The sequence below is a fragment of the Dasypus novemcinctus genome, chromosome 1 (genome assembly GCF_030445035.2).
Source record: "Dasypus novemcinctus isolate mDasNov1 chromosome 1, mDasNov1.1.hap2, whole genome shotgun sequence".
Taxonomy (NCBI): Eukaryota; Metazoa; Chordata; class Mammalia; order Cingulata; family Dasypodidae; genus Dasypus; species Dasypus novemcinctus.
The window spans coordinates 102065076-102083951 of NC_080673.1; positions in this window are offsets into that span (position 1 = coordinate 102065076).

The following is an 18876-nucleotide window of genomic DNA, read 5'->3' on the forward strand; positions in this document are numbered from 1 at the left end:
TCTGGGTGTCTCCAGAGTCCTCAGGAGCCCCAATATTTGAGGCAATATTTACTGTGGCAGTCAATGAGATCCTGCTGAGACAAGTTTAAGGTTAACCCCTGGAATGACCTCCCAACTCACTTTGAAATCTCTTAGCCTTATAAACTCTTTTCTTTACACTTTCCCCTTTTAGGTCAAGGTCTTTCCCAATTATATTGCTAGTTGGTGCTTGGTAGTAGTCCCTTACTACCAGGAAGGATCATCCTCAGGAGTCATGTCCCATGCTGGAGGGAAGGTAATGCATTTAATATGCTCAATTTGGCTTAGAGAGAGGCCACATTTGAGCAACAAGGAGGCTCTCAGGAGGTACAACTCCCACTTTTGTGGCAGGCTGCCAGGGAGGCCAGCCATGTCTAGGTCACTGGTGACAGAAAGGGACATAAAATTATCTCCCCAAAGACCAGGGATGGGTATGGCTTTTTATTAGCAACTTCAGATCACTGGGGGCATGGTTTTGAGGACTGACATTGATTCAACCTTCTCCAGGCAAAGGGTGTGACAGAGGAAACTTAAAGATGCTTGCTTCCTTAGGGCTGTATGGGAATTAATTGAAAGGTTGCATTTTCTGGGCAGGCCACAAAATCTCAGTTTTGGCGAGCCATGGAAGAAACTCTTTGCACACTTTCTGATCCCCTCTCAGAGAAACTTAGAGCTGGTCTGTGCCACCATGTTTTGTGCCCCCCTTCATGGGTCCCTGACCCTGTGTTGGGATGGAAAGACTAATTTGTTAATGTCTTCCCTGGTATGCCTCAACTCCCAGAATTTGCTATCCAAGCAAAAGGAACTTGTGACAGAAAATGGATTGTAAGAACTATAGAGGTGGACAATATAGCTTCAAACACTCAGGAGAGGGTGCTGTGCTTCTTTGGAGATGGAAGAAACAACCACATTTCCATAAATAAGGGAATTCTAAAACAACTAATAAGCAAAAGCCAGGAAAAAACAAAGTGACAGAAAGACAGGAAAACCTTTCACACTGCTTCACCATGGGCAGACCTTCCTGATAGAAGGGCTGAAGCTCAGGAAAATCTCTGTCATATTACCAGCTGGTTGCTAAATCAAAAGACAGACATCTCAGGGAACAAATCCCACTGTTAATATTTAAAATTATTAAAATTTACAAACAAGACAAACAAAGAAACAGGAAATTATGGTCCATCCAAAAGGGTAGATTAAAAATCCATAAAACACCAATGAAGAACATCAGAATGTGGACATACTGAACAAAGCCTTGAACAATATGGGAATCTTAGTAAAGAGATAGAAATTTTAAAAAAGGAGCCAAACAGAACTATTGGAGTTGAAAATCACAATAACTGAAATGAAAACTTCCCAGGAGGTTTCAAGAGCAGATTAGTACTGAGAGAAGAAAGAATCAGTGAATTCAAAGATGAGACATGCAAAATGGATCTAGCAGAAAAGCAGAAAAAAGAAGAATTATATAAAGTGGAAATAGACTAAAATTCCATTGGGACACCATCAAGCATACCAATATAAGCATTATGAGAGTCTCAGAAGGAAAAGAAAGAGAGAAAGGAACAGAAGGAATATTCAGAGAAATAAAAACAGATAACTTTATTATACAAACTTAGTATAAGACATCAATATGTATGTCCAAGAAGCCTAGTAACAATAGTATAAACAAGAAGAAAAATATACTCCGACATATATTTATCACACTATCAAATGCAAAGAATAAGGAAAAATTTCTGAAGCCTGCAAGAAAAAAGCAACGTATTATCTAATCTAATGGAGTCCCAATTAGATTGAGTGAAATTTCTCATTAGAAACCATGGAGTCAAGTAGGCAGTAGTTTGAAATACTTAAAGTGCTAAAAGAAAACAACTGCCAACCAAAAAGTTTGTATCTGGTGAGATTTTCTTTCAAAATGAGAGAGAGATTAAGACATTTCTATATGAACTGAACTAAAACTTAGGAAATTCATCACTATTAGACCTGCATCGCAAGCAATACTAAAGGGAATTCTTCAGCCTGAAAGGAAAGGACACTAGACAGAGCTTCAAAGCAGCATAAAGAAATAAAGACCTGTGGTAAACATAATCATTTGGTTAATTATAAATGTCATTATTACTGTTGTGTTTTGTTTCATATGTATTTCCATTTCTTCCTAAAGTTGCTAAAATGAAAATGCCTAAAAAGTAATGATAAATCTATGTCTTTGGACATAAAATGTGTAAATATATAAGTGGCAACAAGAACAAAGAAAGGTAGGGTACTGATGGGCATAGGAAATGTATATTTATATGCTACTGAAGTTAATTTGCTATCATACCAAATATGATATATATTTAGGATGCTAAATTTTAACCTCATGGTAACCACAAGGAAAATAGATGAAAAGTTTCTGCAGACAAAAAAGAGAAATCACTCAATATGGTACAACAGAAAAATCACATAAATATAAAAGTAGACATTAGCAGAAGGTTTGAGGGACAGAAAATACATGAGATATATGATATCTGAAGTCCAGAATGGCAGGTGGAAGTCCTGCTTTACCAGTAGTGACTTTAAATGTAAATTGATTAAATGGAAGACCTCAAGTCAGAAACCTTTCATCAAAACTGGAAGAGCTACTGAAAGAAGAGCAAACTAAACCAAAAGTGGACAGAAGGAAGGAAATAACAAAGAATAAAGTAGAGGTAAAAGAAAAAATAAAAGGAAAAAAAAAAGCAGAGATTGGGAGAATGGGTAAAAAGTCTGAACCAACTATATGCAGTCTGCAAGACACTTGCCTTAAATTCAAAGATGAAAAGTAGGTTGAAAGTGAAAGGATGAAAAAAGAAATTCCAAGGAATTTGTAACCAAATGAGAGGTGGGGTAACTATACTAATATCAGATAAAATAGCATTTAAGTCAAGAAGAATTTCAAGGGAAAAGAATAGTCATTACACACTAATAAAGAAGATAATTCACCAAGAAGATAGACACAACTACAAATATATGCACTTAACAGCAGAGACTCAATATATGAAGCAAATACTGACAGATTTGAATGGAGAAACTGATGATCCTACATTAATAGCAGGAAACTTTAACACACTACTCTCAGAGCAGAGGTAAAGGAGAAAAAATAGAAAAAAATGAGAAAGAATCAATAAAACCAAAAGTTGGTTTTTTGAAAAGATCAAAATAAACAACAAATCTTTAGTTAGACTAACAAAGAAAAAAAAAAAAAGATACAAATAATGAAAAACCAGAAATGAAAAGGTGCATATATATACTACTGACACCACTGAAATAAAAGGACTATGAAAGTATACTATGAACAACTGTATGCCAATAAATTAGATAACCTAGATGAAAAGGGCAAATTCTTAAAAACATACAAACTACCTACACGGACCCAATAATAAATTTAAGATCTCAAGAAAGCAATTACTAGTAAAGAGATTGAATCAGTCATCAAAAACCTCCCAATAAAGAAAATCCCAGAACCAGATGACTTCATAGGTGAATTCTACCAACCATTCCAAGAAGACTTAACTCCAATTCTGCTCAAACTCTTCCAAAAAATTGAAGAGGGAACATTCCTTATTCATTCTATGAGGCCAACATCACCCTCATAGCAAAGCCAGGTAAAGATTCCACAAGAGAAATAGACTACCAACCAATATCTCTTATGATTATAGATGCAAAAATCCTAACAAAATATCTGCAAACCAAATCGAATAGCGTGTTAAATGAATAACCATGTGGAATTTATCCCTGATATGCATGAGAAAATCAAGTATTGTAACACTCTATGTTAACACTAAAGGAAAAAAAAATACACAATCGTCTGATTTAATGCAGAAAAGGCATTGTATCAAATTCAGCATACCTCCTTCATAAAAATATTTAGATCACTAGGATTAGAAGGAAACTTTCTCAACATGGTAAAAGGCTCTTATGAAAAGACTACAGCTAACATCCTACTCAATGGTGAAAGACTGAAATTTTTCTTTATATGATCGGGAACAAGAAGAGGACATTTGGTGTCATCATTTTTGCTTAACACTGTATTGAAAGTTCTTGCCAGAACAATTAGGCAAGATAAAGAAATAAAAGGCATCCATATTGCAAAAGAAGCAAAACTTTGCATATTTGCAAATGACATCATTCCATATTCAAAACATCCTCAAAAATCCATAACAAAGCTCGACTCATTAATATATGAATTTAGCAGAGTTGTGAGGGAAGAGATCAACATCCAAAAATCAGTAGTGTTTATATACATAAGCAACGAACAGCAGAACTAAAAATAAGCAGAAAAATTAATTCACAATAGCAACATAAAGAATCAATTACCTAGAAAGAAATCTAATCAAACATGCAAGGGACTCATACATAGAAAACTACAAAACATTGCTAAAAGAAATAAAAGAAGACCTAAGTAAGTGGAAGGATGTTCTATGTACATGGTTGGAAGACTATTTTTTAAGATGTCAACCCTACCCAAAGAAATTTATTGAGTCCACACAATCCCAATAAAAAATTGAACAAATTTCCTCATGAAAATAGATAGCTAAACATCAAATTTATATGGAAAGGAAACAGAACTGAATAGCCAAAGTCATCTTGGAAAAGAAGAACGAAGTTGGAGGACTCACACTTCCTGATTTTAAAAGTCATTACAAAGTCACAGCAATCAAATCAGCATAGTATTGGCACAAGGACAGGAATATAAACCAATGGAATTGAACTGAGATCATAGAAATTAACCTTCCCATTTACGGTCAACTGAGTTCTTTTTTTTTAAGAAATCAATTTTATTGATACATATTAATAATTAATACATAACCTGAGACTTTCCCTTTCAACCACTGTCATACCCATACAACAATACTGCTAGTTACAGACATCATAATAAGTTTAAACCATTTCTCTTCATTTTCAAAGATTTACAAACAACCTTTTTACGAATTTGCACAGATTAACCCTTACCTTTCCATTCTCTATCCTCCTATTTTCTGGACCTATATTCTAATTATTGGCTAACTGATTTTTGGCAAGGGGGCAAAGACCACTCAATTGGAAAAAATAGTTTCTTCAACAAATGCTGCTAGGAAAACTGTATCTCCATTTGTGAAAAAAAAAAAATTGAGGGTCCTACCAAACATTTTACAAAAAAACAATTCAAATTGATCAGACACCTAAATATAAGAAACAGAGCACTCAAATTCCTAAAAGGGAAGCATCTTCAAGACCTCATGTTTGGCAAAGGTTTCTTAAACTTTACACCAAAACACAAGCAATAAAAGAAAAAGTAGATAAATGGGACCTCAACAAATTTGAAAACTTTTGCACTTCAAAGGACTTTATTATGAAATTAAAATAAAAACCTGCATAAAGGGAGAAAATACTTGGAATCCACCTATCCAATAAAGGCTCAATGTCCAGAATACATAAAGAAATACTTCAGCTTAACAACAAAGAGGCAAACAACCCAATTAAAAAATGGGATAAAAAAGACTTGAATAGACATCATTCTAAAGAAAACAAACAGATAGCCATAAAGCATATGTATATCTGTTCACTATCATTAGCCATCTGAGAAATACAAATCAAAACCACATGAGACACGTTTCATACACATTAGAAGGGCTGTGAAAAATACGGAAAATAACACATGTTTGAGAGGATGTGGAGAAGAAGAAACACCCTTTTATTGCTAGGGGTTATGTAAGATGGTGCAGGCTTAGTGGAAGACAGTTTTGCACTAAACTTAAGGGACAACCCAGAACTAAATCCCAGAGTTAACACTTAAAATTATTAAAAAGTACAGTGTGCCACAGAAGGTTACAAAACAAACAAAGAAACGGGCCTTGATGGCTCATCCTAAGGAATGACATAAAAATCCAGAATCCATCAACAGAAAAGACCAGACTGGAGATGATACAGAGAAACAGGGACATTCATTTACTTTTGGTGGGTATATGAAAGAGTACAGTTGCTATGGAAGACAGTTTCGTAGTTCCTTATAAAGTTAAGTATAGAACTACCATATGAACTGATAATCACACTTCTAGATACATACCCAAAAGATTTGAAAGCAGGTACTCCAACAGATATTTGCATACTATTCATAGTGTCATTATTCACAATTGTCCAAAAGTGGAAGCAACCCAAGTGCCCATCAACCAATGGATAGACAAATAAAATGTTTTATATACATAAAATGAAATATTATCTAGCTGTAAAAAGGAATCAAGTTCTGATACATATGATAATATGGATGAACCTTGAAGACATTATGTAGAGTGAAATAACCTAGACACAAAAGGACAACTGTTATATTATCTCACTGATTTGAAATAATTAGGGTAAGTAAATTCATAGAGTCAGAATCTAGAATATAGGTCACCAGGGGACAGGATGGGGGTAGGGAATGAGGAGTTAATGACTGCTGTACAGAATTTATATTGTGTTGATTGTAAATTTTGGTAATCAGTGGTGGTGATGACAGCATAACATTGTGAATATAATTAACAGCCCTGGATTATATATTCGATGGGATTAAAAGGGGGAAATTTTAGGTTGTATGTATAATATCAATAAAACTTCAAAAAAACATAAGACTAGACAACACGGTAAATCCTATTGTAAACAATGGACTACAGTTAATATTACAATTTATAAAAAATGTTCTTTCATCAATTGTAAAATAGGGTGATATGTGGAAACACTATTTTATGCATGATTTTCCTATAAAAGTACAACTTCTCTAAAAATAAAAAAAAAGATAAGTAAAACAAAACAAAAATGCAATTTCACTTTAAGCTTGGAAATGATTTGAGTCTCCCTAAGGTATCTGTGTTGCCATCTCTATTTTTTTTAGGAAAAAGAAAGGAATGAAGGGGTAGGGGAGGGATTAACATTTATACCCAAATCTAATGAAAAAAGGGGAAAACAGAAATACTCTACCTGGAATTCTTTGATTATGTTGATTGCTACTTAGAGAGATTTATGTCTAAATTTATAGGTTGAGGATGAGTCTGATAGAAGGAAAATTGGGGCAGAGCATCCCAGGAAGACAGTATTCAAGGAGGGGCAGATTGTGTTCAGAAAATTGTAAGTATTTAATATTGGTGTCCCATAAACTTTCTGATGGGAAATATCTAGGCTCAGATACAGTGATTCCTGAATTCCATGCACATATTTTAAATTTTATCCTCTGGGCAATGGGAGCTCTGTTAAATTTTGAGCAAATTTGTGATAGGATAAGATTGGCACATTGTAATATGCATCCTTGCATCACTGGGGATTGTGTTCTAGAGGTGAGGAAAAGAATAGAGAGAGTGACGAGGTTTTAGCACTGGAAGATAGTATAGATTGAGCTGAATTAGAACAATGTTGATAGGGAAGAAGACCATTATACCATTAAACAAAATATGATTTAGCATCAAGATTGTATGATTGGCATGCACAATGTGGAGATGGGGGAACTGAGTCTGATCCAGTATGTTTTTCCTGACGACTGGGTATGGATGATAGGGCCGCTGATCAACTCGAGCTCTGAACACCAGCACGTTCCCATGGTGGATGTGTTAATTTTGGCATTGAAATGGACAAGTTTGAAATGACTCCAGGATGTTAAAATGAGTTTTTTATATGAAGTATAAAGCCAATCAATATGTTTTGAGAAAATATATAGGTTTTGGTTCAAGTCTGATATTGATACTTGTGCACAGTGTAAATCCTCTTTTCATAATCTTCAATTAAAAATAAAGAAGACTGCCAGGTGTGTAAGTGTGATTTAAGTTTTGCCAATAAAATACATTCATGAAAGACCACGATCCAGAACTGCTTTTGCCAGGAAGAGGCTGCAGATAGAGCATTCTTTCTGCTGTGATAGGTACTATCAGGATGGTCCACTGATCAATGCAGAGATCCAACTCCCTTGGCAAACTAGGTGCTGACTTTTATTCATGAAAGTGTTTTCTCAGCCCTCTCAAAGATTCTGTGAGCTGCATATATCCCTCAGAAAATCCCTTTTGGGCAAACCAGCTTGGATGAATCTGTTTTCTAAAGTGATGAACTTCAACCACTACTGGTGCTCACCAAATCCCTTTGCATTTAGAAAACTGCCCTAAGAGAGAGCATAGGATTTCAGGGGAAGGATTCAGAAGATAGGTCCCTGAGGGACAGTAATTATTATAGGACATGCTATAAATAATAGAAGCTACAAAATAGACCAATGAAATATAAATGATTTGAAAAGTAAGAAGAGAACCAAGAGAGATTACTGTCAAGGAAAAATATCTTTTGATATGGAACTACACTCTCCAGGACAAGCACTGAAAAGAAGAAAGATGAGGACAAAAAAGCAACCTCAGAGTTTGGCAACCAGGTGTTATTGTTGACTTTAGCAAGAACAATATTCATGGAGTTTTGAGTTTACCTTCTAGATGGAAGCATTTTGAAACTATTAACAATATTTTTATTTGAAAGGATTTTACTCTATCATTAAATAGTCTAAGATGATGATGAGAATGCCACAATAGCAAGAAATTATGTTCAATTATCCTATGTCTCACATGAAGAACTTTTGAAATAAGATTATTTTCTACCATTTTTCCTCACAGCCTTTTAACTTCATGGTCATTGATAAGTATTTATTGAATATCTATATATACAGAAATAATTTCACATCTCTGAGGAATAAATAGATTTATCACAAGGTTCCTGCTTTCAAGGAGTTTACAATCTATTGGGAAATCAGTCAACCAAGGCTTGTATCAGTAGTAAGGCAAGTGGGAGAAAAATGACTGTGTGGTCTGAAGGGACTGTATGGAGAAAACATGTGTTTGGGCCTTGAAGGAAAATTAGACTATAGATAAAGGAGAATCAGAAGAGGCATTTCAGTCAGACAGACAGAAACACCTAAGGGTCAAAGGAAAAAGAGTTCACACTGTTATCTGTGAAGCCTTGAGTAAGTTAGTTGGTTGAGATATACAAGAAAAGATTGGACAGGGAGAGTTGTCAGACTTGGAGACCCTCTGTTCAAGATTTTGTTTTCCTGCACATAATAGTCACCAAAATTGTAGCACATGTGCCAATCCAGATAATTAATATACCAGCAGTTGTAGATAGATTTAGCCTGGGTAAGGAGACAAACTAGAAGACCAGTTAGAGAGATGACACAGATAAGACCACAAGAGATGGATACAAAAAAAAAAAAATCATCAGATAAGAATGACCAGGATTGGTGTCTGTCGTGTGAGAAGAGTCAAAGATGAGCATAGCTCTGTAGGTCAAGACAGAGGTAAAATAGATACATGGTACATGCAGAACATCAAATAGAAAAGTTTTTTAGAAAACTAAAGAAGTGGGCCATGTCTCAGAAACATGGGTTTTTAACATGACAGGGTCATTCAAAATGTCTACAGCAAGCAGCCATGGTACTTCAGGTCAGAGATGTCACAGGAGATGTGGTTGACAGTTCAGGCAGAGGCAACAGTAGAATGTTTAAAAATATAAAATACAGCTTTCAGGACCTGAATATGACAACATATTTGGAGTAAAAGAAAGAAAAATTTCTTTCAAGAATGCCCTTGAATACTATTTAAGTTAAACTCTCTCTAACATTTAGTCTTTCTAATTCCCTTGACAAATTTGATCTTGAGTACATTTGAGCCTAATCTTTCCTGATATGAGCTCTCCCAACAAGTGCCACCCAGTTTTCCCACCAAAGCACACTGCCTTCACATAGTAAGCAAGTGATAAATATTAGCTGCTATTTTACTGTCCATTTGTTTACTTCGTACTTTCATGCGTGAAGTAAACAAACTTATAAAACCAAATGAACTACTAAAATATTTTTTTGAGAGACAACAAAGCTGCTTTATTGTGACAACTGCTGCTTCATAATGAGAGCATGGCATCACAAGACACAGGAATGTGGCAAGATTCTTCTCTCTGTGCCCAGCAGTTTAGAGTTTGCATGGCAGCTGTTTGTGTGTTGTCTTGCACACCTCTAATGTACTGAGCTCTTACTCCTAGATAACATTTGAAGGACTTGTGTATTGCCACTGCAAAAACCGTGTTTTTGTATATATCCAATTCCCCCAGTACCTAATGTAGCACAATACATACTTGCAGGAAGCAGCAAATTTTGATTTTTTATTTAATATTTTTCCAGTTTAACACTGCAATTGGCAATAAATCACGTTCATGGGCAAAGGTGAAATTTTATTTTGTCTATCACACTAAGCTAAAGTTTTAATAGGAAAACTGGACCAAAATTAGTAGATATACTCATCAATCAGGCTGTCCTCAGTTTGAGTAATAGGAATTAATGCAAAGAACTAGAGTTATAATGGAGGTGGCTCAGCAAATAGAAATCTAACAGAGACGGTTGAATCAGTATTCTCCATACTTATCAAAGAGATAGAAATTAAAAAAGAAATGATCCTGCATTTGCATATTAGTTCCCCCAAAATTGTATATGTAAATATATAATGTCCAAAAGTGATCAAGTTACGTATGCCCTAGATCCTTGACATTAGCATATTTAATACCTTAAGTTCTGGTTATTAAAGAAACCTGTGATGATTGATGACATGTAGTATTTTCAATGTAGCTGAGGCATGAATGTGAATAATGAGTTATAAGAACAAGTTGCAGAGACAAGTTACTCAGGGTTTAAGTGAGCCTCATTGCTCTGCATCCTTATTTCCAGTCAATTCTGTTGCTGTCTATATATTATTTAAAAATTATCATTCCTGTGAAATAGCCATAAATTTTTATTCCCTGTATGTTAGTTTGCAAAAACACAATTACATTTCTTTTTTGTTTGGTAAGTGATGAAAAAATAAAAATGTCTAATTAATTAGTTCACAAATAAAAGTTTGTTTTATACAGAGACTGTAAAGTAACAATGAAAGTGATTTTATTGTGTGTTATTAACTAGTTCATCTTCTGTACAGTTGAAAAACAGGAGAAAATGATTCATTAAATATTTTTCTAGTCAATGCCAAAATTAAATCTTAAATGAGAAGTAAATCCTGAAGAGTCTGAAAGAACTCACTTAATATTTTCAGTTGTTTTCCTACAGTTTGGGAGGGGGGAAATTTATATCAGACCTACCATAATTGCAGATTTGTAACAACCTGACTGTACAACGCTTGCAGAAGTATGAGTCTATGCAGCTCATGGGAGAGTGAGAGTCTTAGAGCTTCATGAACTCTCTGGGAAAGAAAGAGAAGGGGAGTGAAGAGTTACAACACTGCACATGGGACAAAAACTAATAACTCCAACAATTCTCCCTTGACCCTACCCAATTTTCTAGATATATTAAGGGAATAGGAGTGTCAGATGGCCTAGTACTTTGTAGGGCAAACCCCTGGTCTCACTTTGATAACAGAGTTCTTAGAGTCTCTTTGTTACATTTTTGTGACTGTAAAATAGTTGTTTGATCCTTTACTTAGAACTCCTATATATAAATATCTCTAGGAAAAGTAAATCATTTTAGCATTTACTCAGTATATAGGACTTCTTAAATTGTGTTAGAATTTGTTTCTACTCTTTTCCTTGTATCATAATATTTTCTTCTTCAAACTAAATTTTGTTTTTTACATTTCTTAGCATGTAGTGTTGTATTATCAGTTTCTTCTATGCCCTCCTGGAAGACAAAATCTTATCCAAGGTTCTTTCTTGCCTTTACTCAGTAGCCTCATCACTTTACTCAGAGAGCTCCAAAAATTCACTCTCTTCCTTGAAGCATAACCTTATTAACATGAAATGATCACTTCCTAAATATAATTTCCTTTGTTTATACACAAAATTTTGTTCTAAATTTGTAAAAATATATTAAAAGAAACAGTACGTGTGATTAATAAAATTCTTAAACATTTCTTCACACATGTATTAGTTTTCTATTGCTGCATATGAATTATTACAAAATTAGCATTTTAAAACAATACCCATTTATTATTTCACAGTTTCTGCAAGTCAGAATTCTGGCATGGTTGAACTTGTTGCACAAGGCTGAAAGCAAGGTGACAATAGTTCTGTATTTCTCTGGAGCTTGGCATTCTTTATCAAGACCATGGGGTTGTTGGTGGAATTGAGTTCTCTGAATTTAGAACTGGAGGTTGATCTTTTGCTGACTGTTGTTGAGGGATTACTCTCAGGGTCTTGTTATGTGGCCCACTCGTTAAACCCTCTTATGCTTTGAATCTCCTGACTTCTAATTACCCTTCAATGCTATATAGGCTCTTATATAAGAAAAAATGAGAGTGATTCTCAATTACCATTTATTTGCCATATACTAGAACCTATCACGGGTGTGAACATCACATTATATTCTCAGGGTTCATCAACACTGAATTGTAGGGGATACAAGGCATGCACACCAGGGTGTGGGAAGTTTGGGAGTCCTCTTAGAATTCTGTCTCTCTCACCATGACAGTGCAATTCATACCTTACCAGCTATGAATGGATTACCATCCATTATGCCAATATATTATAATTTGTTGTAGTGTGAGAGTGACAGCATTTGATCATCTTGACTGTCTTCAAGACCTTCAGGAATATCTGGTGTGACAGTTTTATGTGTCAACCAGACTATAGTCCTCAGATATGCAACCAAACACACATGCAGGTATCGGTATGAAGGTATTTTTGTAGATATGGTTAACATACGCAATCAGATGTCTTTAAGAATAGGAGATTACATCAGGAAATTGTGTAGCCATTATTCAGTCAGTTGCAAAGCCTTATAAGCAAACTTGAGCTTTCTTCGAGGAAGAAGAAATTCTGCCTGCACACCATAACTGTGGTTCTGGTCCCAAAATTCTAGTCTGTTGGCCTACCAATATGAAATTTGAACCTCCTAGCCCCACAATTGTATAAGCCAATTCCTTGAAATAAATCTATATTATTACTTTACCCAAAGACTTTGGTATATTTGGCAAAGCAATTTTTACTATGGGGCAAATTGTTTAAATATTTATGTATATATACTCATATGTAAAGCTCTTTCAGCGCAAAAAAAATTTGGCTAGGTCTGTAACCAGTGATTTCTACAGCCAAAGGGCAGGTTTAGGCAGAGGACGTGAGTGTTAAAGAGAGGATTTCAAGTAAGAGAGACAAAGGTGATGAGACAGGTGAGAAAATGTGCATGTTTGTGAAAATATTTTGCTTTGATTCTTTCACTTCTTGTGAGACAAATGCATTCAAGAAAAAAGGGAGATTGAATTTGATAATTTCATGAAAGTACTTTTAAATATTGACAACATTTTGACTGGCAAAGAATTACTATCTTGATATGAAAACCACAAATAAGAAAATGGTCCATAATGTGAATTCACAGCAGAGGGAATAAATATGGCCAACAAACATATGAAAAGGTGTTGAGCCTCTTTGATAGTTGTCAGTGACATAAAAAGTAAAACACACTCATCTACTAGCTTTCTTTCTTGATGGAAATGTAAATTATTATAGGTTTCTGAAAAGCATTATCAATATTTATTTTAAAAATTTATAAAAAGAAATACTTGTGCTAGAGAGGAAATTCAGACTCTCCTTCTATGAGTCAGTAGAAGGATGTGACACTTGAGGTCTATCCTTTGTAAAGCCTGATGTTGCAAGATTCATGAATTCCCAAGCCTGACTCAGGCCTTGGGTAACTGTGGGATACTTAGTACAGCTCTTGATTAAATATATTTCTCTGTTCAGTTGAAGTAACACACTTTTCCTCCCTCAAGAATCATAGACGTTCAGGGATGGTGGGGACTTCAGAAATGTCTAGTACCACCAGGCAACCTGAGAAGAGAGGGAGCAGCAGATGGACATTTGGCATTACAGATGCAGCTGTTTAATATAAGTCACTTCAGGAAGAACTAAATGAACCAGAGGGATTAGGCAGAACTGAAATGTTCATATTTTCAAACTTCTATGTGCCATATTCTTAGGACACTAAAGTCCATAGAAATTCTGGCAAGGGTATATATTGAAGGATTTACCTCACTGTCTTAAAATTTCTTATAAAAGTAAGTAAATAAATAAATATATATTTATTAACTTAAAAACATGCAAATTTTTCCCCCATAATACTTCACTTGGTTATCAGTTCTTTAGAAAAAAATATTTGTGTAAGATACAAAGGCAAGCCGTTTAGCTGTCATCTAGTATGGAAAGGCAAAAACAAACAAACAAACAAAACAATTTTAAACTGCCTGGATGATTGACAGATGGTTGATTTAATTAAAAATCTGACATTCTTATTTTGGAATATTAAACAAATCTATAAAACAGCAGATTATATCTACAAAGAGGGATGTTTACGATGTATAACTAAGTATAAAAAGCAAGGTGCAGAATAATGTGCAATATGTATTCCAATTTTTGTAATAGACAAAACAAACGAACTAGGATTCCCCTTTACTCATATGTAGCTTTGCATAAAGGGGAAGAAAGGTAGAGAAATGTACAAAACAGGATATTTACCTTAGGCTCATGGAACTGAAGGTAGCTGCAGAACTAACATTAATTTATTAACTACAACTGTTTTGTTTCACTTGTCAAAAGGAACTTTAGGTTTATTATTTTATTACTTTGTTACCTTATAAACAGTAAAGAAATGAAATAAAGATTTAAGTTACTAATATCCTTATGCAATTGTAAAATAACTTGAAGGTATTATGATTGTCTCAAATAATTGTCAAAATAAGAAAAAATATCAATCAGCTGCCTCTAAAATCCCAACAAGATTTTCAAATCCTTTGTCCATTTTGCATATTACTTACAGAGAAATAGATGCTAATTTTCTTATTAGATCATTTAAGAACCTGAGCTTGCCTTAGACAGATTTTTAAAAAATGTATTGAAGTATATCACTCATACATGAACATACCTAAACAATAAGTGTATAGTAATAGTTGTGAACTTAGAAAACAAACATATATAACATCATACAGGGCTCTCCTACCTTACCCTACCACCAATATCTTGCATTGCTGTTAAACATTTTTAACTAATGGTTAAAGAGCATCCTCAAAATTTACTACTAACCAAAGTTTTTCTCCCTCAACCCACTCTATTATTATTATTATTTTTATATCATTTATACATGAATATACATGAACAATAAGTATATAGTAAAAGTTGCAAACTTGCAAAGCAAACATGCATAACAATATACAGGGGTCCCATACATCAACTCTCTACCAACACCTTTCATTTTTTGTGAGACATTTGTTACATGAAAGAATATTGTAAAAATCTTACTACCAATTATAGTCCTTATATTACATTTGGTGTGTTTTTCTCCCAACCCACCCTATTTATTATTATTTTTTAAAATATATTTTTATGTCAGAAGTTGTAAACTTACAAAACAATCCTGCACATATTCAGAATACCCAAACAACACCCCTGTATCAACATACCACACTGTGGTAGAACATTCGTTACAGATTGTGAGATAATATCATGTGATTTATTATGAGGTCCATAGTGTACATTTGGCACACGTTTTTGAAGCTCCCCCATTATCAACACAGTACATTTTTTTTGGCATAGATGCAAGAATATTATACTCCATTGGTCACTCCAGTTATATTTTCCCCATGCTTTTCCACATTCCCACCACCCTGCAATAGTGATGTACATTTGCTCTAGCTCACAAAGGGCACTCTTCCATCTGTACCATCAACCACAATTCTCATCCATTTCTGGGTTTACTGTGCTTTTCAGTCCCTAGATTATTCTCTAGCATTCTGTCAGTTGGTATATACATCCTTAGACTACCATTCTCAGCCACATTCCCATTTAGAAACCTGTTGTTACTCACTATAAGATGTTACCATCAACTCTGTACATGTCCTCACTTTTACAATAAAGCTAATTAAAACTTCTACATACATTGAACATCAGTAGTCCATCTCAATCATCCTTTTACCTCCTTTAAGAATCCACCGGGGGGAGGAGACAAGATGGTCGCTGAGTGAACTTGCCTTTGTGGTCTGTCCCGGGAAGAGACGGCTGGGCGCGGCGGCAGGTTCTCCAAGGCGAGGCTTTTTCAGGATTTTTGCAGGGCAGAAGTGCCGAGACATTGATTGGGTGGAAAGGTAACGGAGAGGATTGGTCTAGTAGATATAATTTGGGTTCTATTGCCCGCAGGTGAGACCCGCGCACGGGCTCCTCCCAGTTGGGGGTGGGGGGAACCGCGGTCCTGTCCTGGGGTTCTGCTTTTGGATGGCTCTGAAGGACTAAGGAGATCGCGAGCTCAGGGCGAGCTGTTGACAGGTTGATGTGACAGATCACCTTTGTGGATCGATTTGGGAAGATAGACGGTGTTTTGTTGTGAAGCGGGAGAAACTTTTGAGTGCGAATATAAACAATAGCGCTTCTGCCTGAAGCCCCGCCCCCAAAAGCCCGGCAACCGTTCTCCAACCCAAATAGGCTGTAGGCAATAAAGAGAAGTAATTGGAAAATTGTTCTAGGCTGCGGCAAGGGGGGGGGGGACACGTCTGGAAGCCGATTAGGGAATATTCTGCGAAGTTTGAGAATTCCAGTATTGGAATCTGTTTTCGGCGTCACAGGCCGGGCTTCGGATCTGTACTAATAAAGTGGCTGCGGTGTAGAGGTGCCCTCTAGTGGCAGTGGTTTGGAATCACAGGATGGGAGCTGTCCAAAAGCTGAAGTGAAAGATAACGTACTAATGAGCCCAGCAAAGTAAGTGAATTGCAGGGTTCAGTCACAATATAGAGTTTGCGGATCTGAATTCCCCCATAGGGTTGGCACCCAGCTGTGGGGATCCCTGAGGGCTGTGTTACACTGCGGGGCTCCCAGGCTTCCTGTTGACCAGATTGGAGGCTGCCAGGTCTGAATTCCCTAAATTCTGGTGGCCCATACTACAGAGACTCACACCTCTTGAGTCCTCAATATCTCAGACTTTCCATCCCTGAATCCATCACGCACTGAGGTCTATCTGAGGTCCTTAAATGCCCTAGCCTTCAATGCTGGCGTTTTTTCTTTATCATTTCATTTTGTTTTGTTTTTATTTTCATTTTGACTTATTCTTTACTTTTTTCAATTTCCTGATTGCTAACACTGCATTATCCCCTAGTCTTCTCTCACAGCGTATCCCCCAAAGTCTTTTTTTACTCAGTTATTTAAGGTTTTTTTTTTTTTTTTGTGGTAGGTGCTGTGTAGTGGGTGTTTTAATTCTGGTTCATGTATATCTGTTTTGTTTTTTTTTTCTTTCCCCTACCTGTTCCCCACCCCTTGCCCACCCTCTTTTCCTTTCTTCCTCTCGTCCCTTCCTCCTCCCCTTTTTTTTTCCCCTTTTTTTCTGTTGTCTCTCTCCCTCTTGTCCCTCATATTATACTTAGTTTATTTTAACTCAATTATACAATAGGTGCGGCAGGAAACACCTCACATTCGCTGGGTTTTCTCATCCTTCACTGCCTCATTTCTGTGTGAACTGATTTAGGCTACCTACACTATCCTCTTTCCCCTACATCTTGATATCCGCCACCATCTACTGGCTCTCCTATATTCCACCTCCCACCTCCCTTTCTTCGATCCACGAAGGGTCTAAGTCTTAATTTCTAATACCTATGTTTTGTTTTCTGTCTGTTATCCACTCTTGAAACTATTACCTTTCTTTTCTCTTTCCCTCTCTCACGAAATCAATAGCTTTTTAGCTCATACCATATTCCTCCCATATTCAATCATCTACCTCATAATAGGTACTCTACCTACTGCTATAACTCTACACAATTTACATGAATCTAACCTCCATCCTCCCAGATATCATATTCTTGCTTTGTTAACATATATCACCAATACTACTTTACACTTTTCCCTTGCTTACACAATTGCCTTTCCCCAACACTAATACTTTCCTTTAAAGTGAACTTAACCAACAACAAGAAACTAGAATAAGAAGAAAAAAGTGACAAAGAGAAGATATAACACCTATGCAAAAATAACAGCTAATTAACCACCAAGAGCAGACAAAGAAGCTAAGGAACTGATTAAATCCATCAAGATAAAGAGATGACCAGAAAGCAACAAAAATCTACAAACCAAACCAGTAATCAGGAAAACATGGCTGAATCCAATCAACAAACCAATAATCATGAAGGGGAGCAAAACTTGGCACAAGCAATGAGAGATCTCAGAACATTTATTACCGACAAATTTGACGAAGTAATGAAAGAGGTTAACAACATGAAGACATCACTTGGAGGGGAAATTGCAGACATACGCAAAAACATAAGAGATATCATGGGAATGAACACCACAGTTCAAGAAATCAAAAATACACTTTCAGCAAATATCAGCAGACTAGAAGAGACAGAGCAGAGAATTAGTGATGTGGAAGACAGTACATCAGAAATCAAACAGATAGCAGAAGGAGTCAATAAGAAGATAGAAAAAATCCAATTAGGACTTAGGGACCTGAATGACAATGCAAAACGCTCAAACATACGTATTATAGGCATTCCAGAAGGTGAAGAGAAGGGAAAGGGGTCAGAAGGAGTGTTGCAGGAAATAATGGCTGAAAACTTCCCAAATCTACTGAAAGAGACAGATGTACATATCCAAGAAGCACAGCACACTCCACTAGTCATAAACCCCAACAGGCCCACCCCAAGACATATACTTTTCAAATTATCCAATGCTCAAGACAAAGAGAAAATCCTAAAAGCAGCAAGAGAAAAGAAAACCATCACATACAAGGGAAGCTCAATTAGATTAAGTGCTGATTTCTCTTCTGAAACCATGGAGGTAAGAAGACAGTGGTATGATATAGTCAAGGTACTAAAGGAAAAAGATTTCCAACCAAGAATACTCTATCCAGCTAAACTAGCATTCAAACAT